The following is a 15,484-nucleotide window of genomic DNA, read 5'->3' as shown; positions in this document are numbered from 1 at the left end:
CACCCATTTTTAAATGTACGATTCTATGGCATCGAGTATATTCTCATTGTTGTACAATGTCACCACCGCTCATCTTCCAAATTTGTGTTCTCCAACTGGAGCCCTATACACCTTAAACAATAACTCCCCATTTCCCCTGTCCCTAACTCTTGGCTACTGCCGAAAACAACCAAATTAATTATATATAATGAAATCACTAAAGAAACTTCGGAAGGAAGAAGGGAAAGGAAGCCAACAAAATCACCCACAATTCCACCAAGGGATTGCCCTATTTCTTTTCTATCCATTTTCTCCTGATCTTTGGCTTTATGCAGACAAACTGTTCACAATTACATCACATTGTAATTTTCACAGGTAACCTCTCATCACACTCTTCAACATAACTATCTATTAAAACAACATTATCACCAAGCACCTTAAAAATTAACTTTCAAAATCAACATTAAGAAAAAACTAAAGGTGCTTTAAAGAAAACTTTGCACTCTGCCACTCTCTCCTATCGTACAAGGAAGTTAAACTGCCTTGAGTTTCACTCTGATAGAAGGACTCTTTTTGGCAAGACAGCAGGGGATTGTTTCAGAGCTGGTGCACAAAAGGAAGACAACACCTTCCCAAATGTTCATATTAAAATAAGTGGTAAGCTGAGATTTATATAAACTCTAATACACCCATCCATCCCACTATTATCTCTCTCAACATAAAACAGCACCACGTCATCTAATGAAAATCCTGTTTTCTTTATAGGAAATGAAGGTTAACACCATAAATCAACATTCTTCTAAGGGCATTATTACTGTTATTGTTATTATTTATTATTAGGTTTTTTTTTTTTTTGCAATGTATACGTTCTCAGAACCAACAGGGGAAAAAAAAAGATAAAAATTCAATGAAATGCCACAATTTATTGTTTCTTATTTCTACTTGTAGCTTGTAAAATAACAGCAGGCTTTAAGTCCTGGAAAAGAAAAATGATTTAAACTGAAATAAAACTCAAGTCAGCAGGAGATGACTCTGATCACGGGACAATAATACATAAGTCGATGGAATGCAAGACTTCCTTTATTTATTTTAGTGGAAATAACATCCAGTCCTAGGGGGAAAAGGCATTTTTAGAAAATGACACTGACCCAATTGCTAAGGCTCATGAAGCGAGCAGTGAGTGTTAATTTTGTCGCGCCATTGCTCATCTATTTTCTGTCTGAATCATGGGGATACATTTTAATTTGAAGGCAAGAGGTTTTTCCCTTGGAGTTTTGGGACACAGAGACCCGGTCCACGCCAGATTTCCTGTCTCTTCACGTCATTGTTCACGCCAGATTTCCTGCCTCTTTAGGAAGCACAAATGCCCTGAGAACAGAGCATCTCAACCAGCAGGACCCCAAAGCACCACCCACGCCATATTTAAAGCCTCAGTTCCCAGAAATAGAAGGAACCTCCAGGTCCTTCCAGGCCTGGTTCCCACCCTGTGGGCTGTCTCTAGCTCCTTACAACACTTTCTCAGTCAAGTTCTACTGCATCTTTCTGGAAATCATCACGCCCACGGCCCTTTTGCTTTTAGGTTGTTGTTTAGAGTCTAGTGGTTTTGCCCAACCTGGCCTTGGACCACAATCCTTCTATCCATGCCTCCTGAAAGTAGACGTGATTACAGATGTGTACCACTGAGTTCAGCTCTCTCTCAACTATTCTACCTTAACAAATGTTCTTTTAAAAAGACTCATCTGGACTCTCTCACAATTGAAAATTTTCAGCCATCTTACCTCTCCTTTCTTTCTTTCTTTTCTATGTTAAATAAGAGCCATAAAAATATCAAAGAATAAATCTCTTCAAAAAGGCAGGCCTCATACACCTGCTCTGACTTCAGGAAGGACCAAAACTAAACATCCCTCAACTGAAAGTAAATCCAAAAGCCAACACTATAAAGTGGGGAGTAGATTCCAAAACATCAGGGCTGAGGTATAGCTCAGTGGTAGAGCACCTACCTAGCATATATGAGGCCCTGGGTTCAATCCCCAGCATCACAAAAAAGAGACAGAAAGAGAAACCAAAACATCAGCAAAAGCCCAGTGTGGGATTCTGACCCTCAGCTCATCTCTCTCAAACCTAATGCTCACCCTTAGTGACTTCCAAAACTCCTCTTTCCTTACTTTCCACTTGGGATCAGCTGACATCCAGAACAACGTCTGTATACCCCAAATAAAAGGGAAGGAAGTTTTAATCTAAACAATTCAAGGTGAAAAGCACTACCTGTTAACTAAGGCAAAAGCAAGTGCTGACACACCTTAAGACCCACATGGTTTTAGAGTCAGATCTTCCCAGATGCAGCACAAGAGTTCTGAACACAAGTCACTCAGACTAATCGAATGAGCACAAGGCCTGAAGAAAACCACCAACATGAGAAACCAACAGGTCTACAGCTCTCTAAAGGATCTGAAAGTCACTGAAAGGGAGGGGAAGGCAGAGAGGAGAGTTCAGGCTGTGTCATGTGAAGCATTTTGCTAGGTGTGCACAAGACAAGACCTTTGGGGCCTGTGGTCTAAATGTGCACCACTGTTCAGAGGATACTGTGCACACTGGATTTACGGTCCAATGCTCAAATGAAGCTAAACAAGTTTCTTCTCAAGAGGAGTTCTTGAAGAAGCCATGGGGTAAAGATGCAGTTTTCTGAACTTGATCGCAGAAATCGTTCTTCCTAGTACAGTTCCAATCACTCAGGCTCCACTGAACATACTTCAGGAAGCATTGGTTTAGAAGTCAGGGAAGCAAGGTCAGAGCTGAGACCTGGAGAGCAGGCACAAGAATAAGGTGACATCAATCCAGTCACAAGACTGCAGAAGCCATAGGGCTCCGTGAAGACAGGAGCCTATGAACCACTCTCCTGGCCTGAAATCGCTCCTCTCCAGGTTAAGATCTTAACATGGCCATCACTTCCGGCCACTCAGGACACAGCACAACAGTTACCCACTCAGACCACCTATCTAAAGAGCTCCTAGGCACTATGCAGTACATCACCCCTCAGTCTATCTTATAACATCTCCCACCAAGAGGGCAGAACAGTTTCCTAATTTCTCCATCCCCATGGCCTACTGGCAACAGAATAAGTGCTCACTAAACATTTGCAGAATGAATAAGTGAATGAAATATTCGAGTAGCCCTTCCTCTGGCCTGAAGAAATGGTTAAATATCTGATTTCATAATCTCAGTTTAATACAACTTGATTTCATTTCAACATGGATTGTTTTATTCAAATAAAAAGACCATGCTCAAGCTGGAGGTGTAAATGTAGAGTACCTGCCTAACAATCATGAAGCCCTGAGTTCAAACCCCAGTATGGGGTGGGGGGGAGGGGGAGAACACCACTCACGCTATGGTCCCTAGATAAAATGACATCTGCACTTCCTTTGGACATACTTCCTTCCTACACAGACTTGGTCATGTGAGCCACTACCTGAAAAGTACACAGTTTTGGGTCATCCAGGAAATAAAAATGGGCTTAAAGTGAGTTCTCCCCCAGACCTTTCTAGAATTTGGAGTCCAAACCGCAAAGCTAACTGACCTGTATGTGAACTCATACTGACCTCATTAACATCACAAGGTGAACCTATATTGTCATAGTAGGGATAAATTCTTAAGGAAATAAAGATGCTGAAAATGTTCCGGGTGTATTTAGTAAAGCTTCCAACAATGAAACTGTTTTTCATTCTTATATTCCTTCTTCAACAAATGTATACTGAGCACCAAGAATTTCCAAACACAGGGAAGACAAAGATGAAGACGCTTGGGCTGGAAGAGAAGCCATGGAAGTGAGTGTGGCATGAAGACAGTGATGTGTGTGAGGCATGAGGAACTCACAGTGGCAGCAAGGAGAAGGACAGTGGCCCTATCCTATGTAATCACATACACAGTGGCCTTCCAAGTGTGGTCCCCAGAACAGCAGTATCAGCCTCGCCTGGGAGATTATTACAAATGCAAATTTTCATCAGGCCTCACCACAGACCTAGGGAATTAGAAACTCTGGGCTGGGACCCAGCAGGTGTGTGTTTTCAAGCCCTTGGGTGATTCTGACAAAGAGAGGAGGGCAATGGTTAAGCTACTTCCTGGAGGGGGACTGGAAGTCAGGTAGATAAAAAACAAGACAAATCAGGATAGTCACAGGCAAGGGAAGCAGAAGATAAAAGCCAGAGAAATCCTGGTACAGATGGGCAAAGCCTAGGACATGATACGTAGTGATCATAGCCGATCACTACGGGTATCAGGTGTGGCGCCAAGGAGTCGGTACTGCACCCCAAAGGCAGCAAGAAGCCCTGAAGGGGTGCAGAAGATTCCAGATCATCACTGGATTCACCCCACACTCAACCAGTGGTAGGTGCTGGTCTGGGAAGCACTCAGTGCTTCCAATAACACCCATCATATTGTACTGCAATCCACTCTTAGCTCCGAGCAGGCAGACAGTTGACCATCCTGGTCAGTTTCCATGTGCCACATTTGGAACGGAGCCCAGTCACTGGGAAGCCAAACTGAATGAATGGAACCCTACGGCTGGGAGGCCACGGTGAGGCCACTGCTCTCATTCAGGGGAGGGATGACCATGTTGTAGGGAAATTAATTAGATTTTTTTTTAAAAAAGAACTAAACTTCTTAATGTCTCTCTAGGCTGTTGATCCCATTCAAAATACTGAATGAAACTCTTCCCAAGTCAATTATGTTATAAAAATTGAACAATAAATTTAATCTGTTGAGTGAGTGCCACAAAAACTCATCACCCATGGAAAGCTAGAAAGGTCCATGGTTTGAGCACTTTTACAAGTGAAAATAAAACACAGTTCTAGGCCACAGAGACACTGCCACCTAACTGAGATGACGACTTTGCCTAATTTTGGTTTTGTAATAACTCTTCAAAGCCTCAAGGATGGAGACGTTTCAATTGATGCTGATCCAAGTCTGTGTCTTTCCTTTGATTTTTAGAAATGACTTCTGGCATATACTGTTGTGACCCAATTACAAGGTATTTTGGAAATAGTAGGCACTTAACTTGGGGGCGGGGCCAGTGGGTGCAGAGGGAAGAATTTCAAGCAGGCACTACCACCTGCTTCTTGATCCTAAATTTCATAGAGGAGGGAGCTGTGACAACCAGGAAGTAATGCAACTTCTCCCCTGACCTTCTTCTCATTTTCTCACCATTCCCAAAATAGAAAGAACTAAGGAAAATCATAAATACAATTCTCAGCCCTCTAGGGGAAGGCTCAGAAATGGCATAAATTTGGGACCCTGGGAAAAAAAACAGATGAAAGGCAAAGCTATTGCAAGCCATGGAACTGAGAGTTGGGAACAGCAGAAAACAAAACCAGTAGACAACAAGGAACCAGAGAAACACAACAGCAATTCTTAGCCTCTACCTGCAGATGCCAGTGGTTCTCCCTTCACAGTCATGACAAAATGTGCCCTTGAAGGCAAAAGTACCCCCTCTGAGAACTAGTTCTATAGGACTTGAAAGGCTAAATCCCTAATTACATAGAGGAGTAGCACCTCTTAAGTGTGGGTAGAAGAAACAGGCTCCAAGAGTTCCACTGAGTCAAGGAAAGATGGGAAAGGAAGTGGTTGAAGGGACTCTGTGGTGGGGATTTTACATTACGAGTCACTTGCACAGCTCCTGTCCCAGGAGGGCCTCTCACTCCTGCAATGAAGGCAGCTTCCTTCTCCTCCACTCCTGCCTCCACTTCAGCTCCTGGTCACCAATGTTCTGGCACATCCTCTCTGTCTTCCTGAACTTGGCACAGTGCTTGGCACAAACTATGTACTCAATAAACATTTGCTGCATAAAGGAATGAACATATGAAGCTGCGATTTCTGGGTGCCACCAAGTGAATGCCTGTCTTTACTAATGAGTTGGAAAAGGCACATAGAAAACTTGGCTCTCGGGAAGGATGACTGGAAGAATCTGAGGCTGGATGGATGCTTCCTCTGAGTCAGTTCCCATTATGCCTCAGTCATGTGCATAAATTTAATTGTATCCATTTACCCAGGAAAGAATTAACAAATGCCTACTGGAAAAAACAAATGAGGATCAGAAGGTAAAAACAAACCTAGCAGTAAAGAACAAGCAGGAGGCTCCCAGGGAGAGGCACCATCAGGAGGTGTGCTGGGGTCCTGTCTCCCTTCTCTAGCAGCCAGAAGTCTCAAGCTACTGGAGAGGTCCTGAAATCTTCATCAAGAGCCTCTGCCCCCCCAATACTACCTCGTGACTGACACCTGACAACAAATCAGATTCCTCTTTCTTGTAAAAGGCATTCTAGACTGGAGTCTGCCCAGAAAGATTCAACAGAATGACCCTTAGTTTCAGACATGTGGAAATTACATTTGGATCCTATTATTCAATTTATGTTCAGATGAAAAATGCACACTGGGGCCACGATGCAGAAGAAATAGCTCCACAACTAAATAAGCAGGCAGAAGCAGGCTACCCGTCCACTGTGAAAATGGACAAACTGCTGAACTTACAAGGATTCACAGAGTGGTGAAAAGAACATAACATGGGCTTTGTTTAGGGCCTGGGCAAGTTCTTTTAACTTTTCTAAGCCACAGTTTCCTCACTAGTAAAACGGGAAATAAAAGGACAGTATCCCACAGGACTAAGTGAACTGTTTCCTGTGTAGCACTAGGCACACAGTTGGTCCATAATTAATATGTGTTAGCTCTTCAGTCAGTCAGTAGCCTGGCAACCCATGGGTTTCCAGGATAAGATCCAGGACAAGTGCGATTGTTCACTGTGTAGCCTTTAGTAAAAAGGACCTCAGTTTTCTTATCTCTAAAATAGGAACAATACCACAGAGTTTGGTAAGAATGAACAGCACAATAGCTTCAAAGCTCCCAGCACAAAGCAAGAGCTCTACAATAACATTATCATCACTGCATTCGGTGAGATACAGACATGACTAAGCACAGACTTTTAAAGTGTTATCTGAAAATACACTATTCTCTTAGACTGCTATTCAAAACTCAGAAATAATGTTAGCTTTTGGGGTTTTTTTTACTCTCCCCCTGCTCCCCCAGTAGCAACCTAAATTAAAAGTGAAAAACAGTAGCTCCATGAGCAAATTCTTCTTATGCTTCCTCTAGCCATTCTAGACTCACCCTGGATAGCATGGTACTGCAAAGATATTACACAATTCTTGGTTCTGCATCCTTGACTCCAGCAGCAATTCCTAGAACATAGACTGCAAACTGCTAAAGCATGTTGTTTTGGCAGAAAGTGGTCTGCATGCAAAGAAACAAGTGCCAAGATACATCTCCAGGCCTGCCTGCCGAGTTCCCATTTCAACCACCAGCCCCTTCTGCTCTCACAGCCCCCCATCTTTCATCTTGGCATTTTCTTGTCATTCCTGGGCTATAATTCAAAAATATGCACTGGTTCCCAGGGTGCTTTCAAAATTAGCTCCTTCACAGATCCTGGGGCGTTGGGTGACTCTACATTCCTGGAAGGCCCAGGGGCCTCAGCAGCCCACCCACAAGCTCACACTTTGGCCTGGCCTCCATTACTAACTCAATCCCAAGGGCAGGGCTCTCTCCATTTCAGGCCTACATTCCCAGACTTACCAATTTCACAGACCATTAAGCTGCCAAATGAAAATATTCCCATCACTTCATAAAAGAATTTTATCCCAAAATCACAAGGGTATAATCTCAGAGAAAAGGACCCATCTTGTTGTTTGAACAACAATGAAATATTTACTATACAGTCATCATTAGCACTGTGGAAAGGATAGGGAAAACTTCCCCAACAGACAATGACCCTTGGGGCTAGCGCTGTGCTTTACACATACTAGACAGTCACTTTTACCATGTGTAGAAATTAAAACCTGGTTAATAAGGCAGTGATTTTGGAAATGCCACATCCCATACTACCAGGCAATCCTAAGCCTTCCTTCTTCAGCAATGAATGGTGTTCTCTTTCCTCTCCAGAACTCTGCAAACTCCCTCCAACCTCATCCTCTGGAGTGCACACCTCTCCTTCTAGCTCACTTCCAAAACTCTGCGTATTTTAGTCAACTAAAAATAAAGCCATACCTCCTCCCACTCCATACATTCCGCAAGCATATTTGCCAACAGAGCTAGAAACTTCAGCAGACAGAATTCTGCAACATTTCCACAAGAGGCAAAGGGCTGAATGGTCATCTTTATTTTTATAACCATTGTCAACTCATTAACAAACAGTAAAGAAAACTTGCAGTGCTTATTTCCTTACGATTCATTTTTTTTCCAATGTTCTCTCTCTTTCTTTGTCTCACAAATCTTCGTTTTTTGGGGGGGACAGTTGGGGAGAAGAGAGAGGTACTGGGATTTGGTACTCTACTGCTTGTGTCACACCTCCAAAAAAGATAAGGTCTCAGTTTTTCTCAAAGATGTCCTGGATCTCAATCCTCCTATTTATGCTTCCCACCATAGCTGGGATGGCAGGTATATACCACCACCCCTAGCTTTTTCCCATTGAGATGGAGTCTCATGAACTTTTTGCCCAGATTGGCCTCAAACCATAATCCTCCTGATCTCAACCTCCTAAGTAGCTAGTACTACAGGTGTGAGCACCAGTGCCCAGCTTGAATCTGTACATTTTATATACCAATAAATCACAATTGGAATTGTTTCCTGATAAAAGTAATGCACATTCATTACAGAAGACTGGGGAAAATCCAAACATTATGAAAATAGATAATGCAGAAAGACCGCCAATGCCTTCAACTGATCCAGGCTCCCTAGCTCCAAGCCACAGGTGGCCAAGTAGTGATGGCTTGACTTCCTCTCCCCAGTGCCTCAGGGTACCGCCCCACTCCTAACAGGAGTTGAAGGCACTATGGTCACTGTCCACTTATTGGTGATTATTTAAGTGATGTAACAACTCTGGCTACTCCTCACCTGCCTCACCTATAGGTTAATGGAGCTGAGTTTTATAAGTACCCTGAAAGCAATGTACACTAAAAACACCAAATGGGATTTGTTTCCTTTGGTCTCTGTCTCATCATCATAGCTTGCCAGAAAGGGGGAAAAAAACAACAAAGCATGATCCTGCTGATGACACCAGGTAGACCTATCCCATCAATCCTTACTCCTGCTACTGCAGCAGCCAACCAAGCCACCCACCCAGCACAATGATGTGCTCGCACTAAATGACACTGCTAATCATACTCATATTTCTGAGCCCAAGGGCTGCACTTCTAATCAAGGGTAGAAGACAAAAGCGAGACATGAGGAAGACTGGCCAAAGCTTCACAAGGGTGGCCCAGCAGCCCTTACATAGGATGCTCTACTCTGCAGACCTCAGAGCCTTCTTTAATTATACACGAGCCCAAAAGTCTCCCTGTGGAAGCTGCTATAAAAAGAGCAGAACGTCTAGTAAAGTTTCAAACATCTAATATACTTTACTCAAATCTAATCACTATCTTATCTCCTACCTAGACTGGCAGGAAAACACAGAGTTCATTTTATGACAACCATTTTATAGCAAATGACACCTCAAAAAGAGGTAGGAAGTGACCAGAAAATGAAGGGTACTGGACAAAGGAGTAACAGCCCAGGATTAGAGGAACACAAAATCAGCTTCACCTAATGCTCTGAATGAAGTCCTCTCTCCCCCAGTAGCTGCATCACAGACCTGTGGATTAGGACAAGAAGAACCCAACAGATGCTCAGAGGCTGCATTCTACTTCAACTCTCTCACTTTACAGATAGGGAAACTGAGGCCTAAGGAAGTGAACTGACTTCTCCACAGTCACACAGTGAAGTAACCAAGGAGAACGACCCAAGAGCAAGCCCTTGGAGTCCATGGTTGGTAATCTTTCTACCAAAGCCCACCAAATCCTTGTAGCCCATCACATCTGACAAACCATTTCTGTGGAAAGATATCAACACCTATCAACATGGAAAATATGCACTAATAACATTTCAAAATTACAATGCGTAATTTGGGTTTATCCTCCTTACGTTTAATGTCATTTGCTAGTACCACAACACTGCTGAAAATAAATGCACACAAAACAGTTTTAGAATATGGATGGAAGCTTCTTAAAAGCATTCAAGTCATTTTGAACACATGCAGTTCTAATCAAATCCATCCTAAATAACAAATCAAAGATGTTTCATAAGTGAATGCTTGGTGAGTAATAACGGAACCCGCTGAAAATATTCTTCTATGAAATAAAACTTTAAAGTGAAATCACTATGGCAAGAAGAGCGCCCACCCCTCAGAGAGGCTTTCTTGGGCAGGTGACATTTTATGTAAAGATGCTGATGACATAAAACAATATATGTAAAGAGTTTAATATCAGTCTTGACCATAATTACCATTGAATAAATGCTAGTTTACTTAACCCAGTAATTTGGATTCCTTCCAAAAAAGTATCACCCACATAATTATTTACTATACTTTATATACACCCTTGGAAAACTGAAGATGGTATATCAAAAGGTATTATTTATTTATAAAGTTTAACTGAAAAGAGTACAGAGACATAAAATTCCATTTTTCTTAAAAGATAAATTTAGAGACACAGTAGTCAAGGAAATCAACAGAACACTATTCTACTCTTATGGCAAGGCTTTCACGTATTCTTGCTGTAACAGAAAAAGAACTCAATGTTTGTTTGCTATGGTTTCTCTGGTGGGAAGAAAAGTCATCAAAAGTTGAAAAATGACATAAAAAGTAACAGTTTTTAAATACCACGTTTTCACATGTGAATTATTTTAATACTTAATGGTCTTTTCCCAAAGAATGTTAAGTCAGCATTCATGTTATGGGGCTAAGGGTACAATGCTACCTACTCTGTTACATTTTAGCTCCTCAAGCTTTTCAACCACCACTTTATAAAAGTTTTAGAAAGTGGAATCCTGCTGCCTCCTTAACTGTGAATTATATATTTCAAGTATCTATTTGAAGGGCAGATAAAACTATAAGATATAAGCACCTTCCCTACATAGGTCTCAACCTAAGAGTCCTCTCTCAAGAGCTCTGAGCAAATACCTAAAGACATGTGACATTCCCAGTTTTTGAGCACTTTATGGAGTCATCTACATCAGTAACAAAAGAACGGCAATAGAAATCTTGCATATCAAGTACATCCATTGTGCATTACTGCCACCTATGTTCTCTCAGCATTCCCCCCCAGGGTCCCCATCCTCATGACAAATGCCATCCTTTCAAAATGATGCCATTTCTAGGGCTCTGCAAATTCTGATAAACAACTGCTAAACAATCTGTTTTTAAGCTACAAATGGAAAACGAAGCAGTCAGTCTGCTACCTAAATTTGCGAAGAAGTCCCTCTTGGAGGGTTCTGTCTGCTTTGAGGGTTCTGAAAAGCCAACCACACAGGTTCAGATATTCTAGCATGGCCATTTGAGGACAAAATCTGTGATATAAATATATGACACGGAAAAAGTGAAGATTTAAAAAGAGCAAATTCACATGCAGCCCTTTGTTCTTAAATCATTGAAATATGAAAACAAATAACCAAATAATGCCAGCCTCACAAAGTTTCCTCATTTCTTGGAATTCAAATGCCACTGCTGATATCATTTTATGATGATCATTAGTTATTTTACTTAAGTCATCCGGCACAAAATAAAGCCAGTGACTGAGGACTTCTGAAAACTGTCCCCTCTAAGAGCCCAGTTCTAACCAAGCTTCCGACACTGACCTAATTCTCTCAATTTCAGCTCTCGACACTCAATCAGTCAAAAAAAAAAATTGTGGCTCTGAAACTGCGCACAACTTGACTACAAAACGGTCCTGACTCTCAATCTGTTTCCTCCAATTTTTTTTAAATTCAGGTCCCACGCCCCCTCGGCCCTTTGCCCCTGACCTCTTGCTCTAGCCCTCTTCACCGACGTGAGACCACCTTTCATTGTTTTCTATGGGACTCCGCATCACTCCCTCCGGCCAGCTATGTTTTCGACGCACAAATGTCATTACTGGCGTTCAACCTCTCATCTGGCCCCACGGGCAGCAGAGGGGCTGTCGGAACCCAGGGCCAGCTTCCCTGATTCGGGCCCCTCCGCACAGCCATTTTCTAGTCAAAAGGCTCTGTGTGCCTTCCAGAGTCGAGGGGACGAACTTTCCCCCCTTTTTCTCTCCAAGCAGCGGATCCCCTGAGCCCCCAGAGAGCGAGCGCGGTGTCCAAGTCCCCAGCAGGCGCGCGCTGCCGCGGGGAAGCAAAGCCCCGCCGCACAGCGGAGGCCGGTGCCAGGGCAAGGGGGTGTGCGCTCTCGGCCGCCCGCGCCACCCTCACTCCCCCCACACGCAGTCCCCACCCGGTCGCACCCCTCCGACCCTGCGTCCTCGCCCCAGGCCCTGCCGAGCCCCGGCAGGCGGAGGGAACGAGGGCGTCGGGAGGCAGGAGGGATGCAAGTCAAGGAGTGAGCCCGCAGTCGCCGTGCCCCGGCCCTGCAGCGCGGGCGCCAGGGCGCACGGGACTCCGCAGCGGGCGCCTGCTGCAGATGCGGCGGCAGCTGCTGCAGCTGTGGCTGCGGCTTGGCTGGCGGCGGTGGTGACCGCGAAGCCCTGGAGCCGAGAAGAGAGGAGCAGCCGCGGGGGACGCGGCAGGGGCAAAGGAGGATGGACGCGCAGCCAGCCACTGGCCGCTCCCACTGCCCGGGTCTCTCCCAGAGCTCCCGGGCCGCCCCCGAGTGCCGGGCAAAGGACAGGAGGAAAACAGGGCTCACCAGCGGTGCGCGCGGCGCTCGCCTCGGCTCCAGTGTCCCCTCCCCAGAGCGCCGGGATCAGCTGCGGGTGCCTCGCACGAGCTTCCTACTTGAGAGCAGCACGGCTCCGGCGACTGAGCATGCCCAGTCCGCGCGGAGAGTCCCGCGCAGGGAGCGGCGCCGACCAGATTCCGGCTCTCCAGGCTTTGGCGGCGGCTGCGCGGCGGAGCGGTTGGAGGGGCCGGGCCGGGCGGGGGCCGCGCCGAGCGAGGCGGGGCCAAAGGCGGGGCCTCGCGGAAGGGGGCGGGCCGCGCTCCCAGGGCGACCCCTGCAGGCAGAGGCTGCGTTACTCGCCGCAGTCCCGCGCCCCGCAGGTCCAGGGACAACCGCAGGGAGGCCATCGGTGACAAAGGGCGAGACCCAAAGGCTGGGTGTGGGTCCCGGTGCAGCCCTTGGATGGGGCCCAGGGTCTGTCTGCACCAAAAGGCCATTGGGTAGCCAGATGTCTGGCTTATCTGTTCTCCCACACTTCTGCGTCCCCTTATAATGGGGAAACTGTCTCCAGATTAGAGACAAGAACTGCCCACAACCATCCAGGCTCCTGAAAGTTAGATCAGACCTTTTCTTTCTTTCCTTCTGCCTCCTTATCCGCAAACCCCACCCACTCCCAGGCACACACACAACACACCATTCCTCCATCCAAAAATCACAACAAAATGATGCCAGGGCAGAAAGACACCTGCAACAAGGAAAAGCGTCATTTCCATTCTGCGCCCAATGTATTATCTGCAATTCCATTTATAAGACGGCAAGCAAGACCCTGATGCAAGTTGGACACTCAGTAAGTGGAAAACAGTGCTGTGCCCTGGGCACTGAGAATGACATCCCCAAAGCACCCTTGGGTGCAATGGTGGTGAAACTGGAGCCCAAGTCAGGCTCACCCAGGCGGCCTGCTGGGCCACATGGCCCGAATGGGTAGGCTTGTGGCGGGAAGCAGGCATCTGCGTAAGTACCAAATTCCCTGGTGGTGCCGCTGTGGCTGTGGATGGTCTGAGGACAGGCCTTGAGGACTCACGGGGACATCTCAGCAGACCACCTCCTTTAGAAAAAGAATCCTAAGAGTACATTAATCCTATGAGGTGATGGCCTCTTCTCCCAGCCTGCAAATGCACCCTTTCTCAAATAAAGACCCCATCTTTCCTTGTCGCTGTGTGCATCTTTGCAGTGCAAGTGGGCGTTACTTCCTTGCTTCCTACCTCATGAGTCTACTGAGGTCTTTACTAGGCCTGGAGGACAGGAAGGAATTCAAATGCCCGGGCCCCTGCCTTCATGGCGTTTCGTCCTTGAGGGATGACACATGTCCATCAATAGTCACTCAAACACGGCACATGCTGGGAGGGAGATATGCAGGTGCTCATCCTGATTCAGACTCGGAGTGGGGCTGCCAGGACGTGGGGGCTTTTCCTGAGGAAGAGGAGTTCCGCTTCTGCGTCGGACAATTCTTTCCCTCAGACCCAGCTGGGGGCCAACCATCATGATACAGAGAAACAGTATCGCAACCAACAACCCATAAATCCATGACAGCGCTCACTCTTGGGGCTCTCTCTGCACCCTAACGTGGGCCTAACGAGCCTGCGGACCGTGGACGATCGGGGGCCACAGTTTAGCCACTTGGGCAAACAGCCTGCGCAAGGAAAGCCTCCTGGTTCTGGTCTGTCCTTGAAACCCAGGGAGAAGAGGACATCAGCCCAACCCTCCCGCCCGCCAGTAGCAGAGACCGACAAGCTTCCCGACTGGTCGTCTTTCATCACAGCCCCATTCCCTCCGCCCCGCCACCCCATTCCCTCCACGGTCCCGGGGCAGTGAGCAGCGCCCGCCCCTCCGGGCTCGATCTCCTCCGGACCTGGAGGAAAACCCGCGATGGAGTTCGCGGCAGCGGCGGGCGGGGCGGGGTGGGGCGGGGCAGCGCGCGCAGGCGCAGTGGCTGCCAGGTTGGGCCCAGGAGGCTCCGGGCTCCACACCTGATGCAATCAGCCTTCCGGAAACAGGCACGGCGCCACCGCGCCCCGCAGCCGAGGTCCCAGGACGCCTCGCCACCGGCTTTCGTCCGAGGCAGAGGTGGCCTCCTGCATCCCCAGGGACCCGCCGCAGGAATCGAGAAGTCACCTCCCGGAGCAGCAGAATCCCTAGATGGCCTGAATAGTGACGTCGAGACGGCCCCTGGTGATCGGCCTGCGGCTGCAGGAGGAAAGCCCCTTCATTATTTCCAGAGAGGGCAGCGATGCCCCTCCCCTGCCCGGCGTGCGGGGCCAGAGCTCGCCCCTGGCCCCTGGCCTTGCCAAACCGCGCGTCACTCGCGGCCCACACCTGCTGTCCGCACTCACCGCACACGTAAGCAGTTGCGGTCTCCTTGCCGCAGGGTGTAGGTTTCCAAAGCCCAACTTTCCTCAGCTCACCACCTCACGCAATTTTGATAGCTACTGAGTGGGTTTTTCCCTTGGTGCTGACTCACCCATGAATTGTTTTCTAAGGAAATGAAGTATTCCAAGAATATTCTAAAAGCATGTGAAAAGCACATTAAAAAAAAAAAAAAAAGGTCTGTTAGTCCCTCAAGGTCAAAGGTCTTCCTAAAGAGGGTTGGGGGTGGAGAATGGGGAAATCCAAGGAAGTTGAGTGGGAAGAACATTCTAGGCTAAAGTCTTGGCCAACCCTTAGATTTTACAGGCCATTTCCCTTTCTGGGGCGCAGAGACTTGAGTGATTTTGCCTTAAAACAAACAAAGCAGGCAGAGCTGGCATC

General features: G+C 46.6%; 1 protein-coding gene across 11 annotated transcripts in view; it reads right to left on the bottom strand.

The window, feature by feature from the left end:
• The window catches only part of Apbb2 (amyloid beta precursor protein binding family B member 2), a 326,509-nt gene extending 311,316 nt beyond the window's left edge, over positions 1-15,193 (bottom strand). For 5 of the 11 annotated variants that reach the window (XM_074042384.1, XM_074042387.1, XM_074042386.1 and 2 more), the window contains exon 1: positions 12,707-12,890. The gene's annotated coding sequence lies outside the window, so the exon portion shown is untranslated. Of the gene's footprint in view, positions 1-12,706; positions 12,893-15,069 lie in introns of those variants that run through there. The other 6 variants (XM_074042378.1, XM_074042383.1, XM_074042393.1 and 3 more) reach the window with 3 other exon arrangements.
• Between the last annotated feature and the right edge of the window lie 291 nt (positions 15,194-15,484).

Source organism: Castor canadensis, chromosome 9 (assembly GCF_047511655.1).
Source record: "Castor canadensis chromosome 9, mCasCan1.hap1v2, whole genome shotgun sequence".
NCBI classification, from domain to species: Eukaryota; Metazoa; Chordata; class Mammalia; order Rodentia; family Castoridae; genus Castor; species Castor canadensis.
The sequence above is the reverse complement of the archived record's forward strand: the minus strand, read 5'-3'. Positions and strand labels throughout refer to the sequence as shown.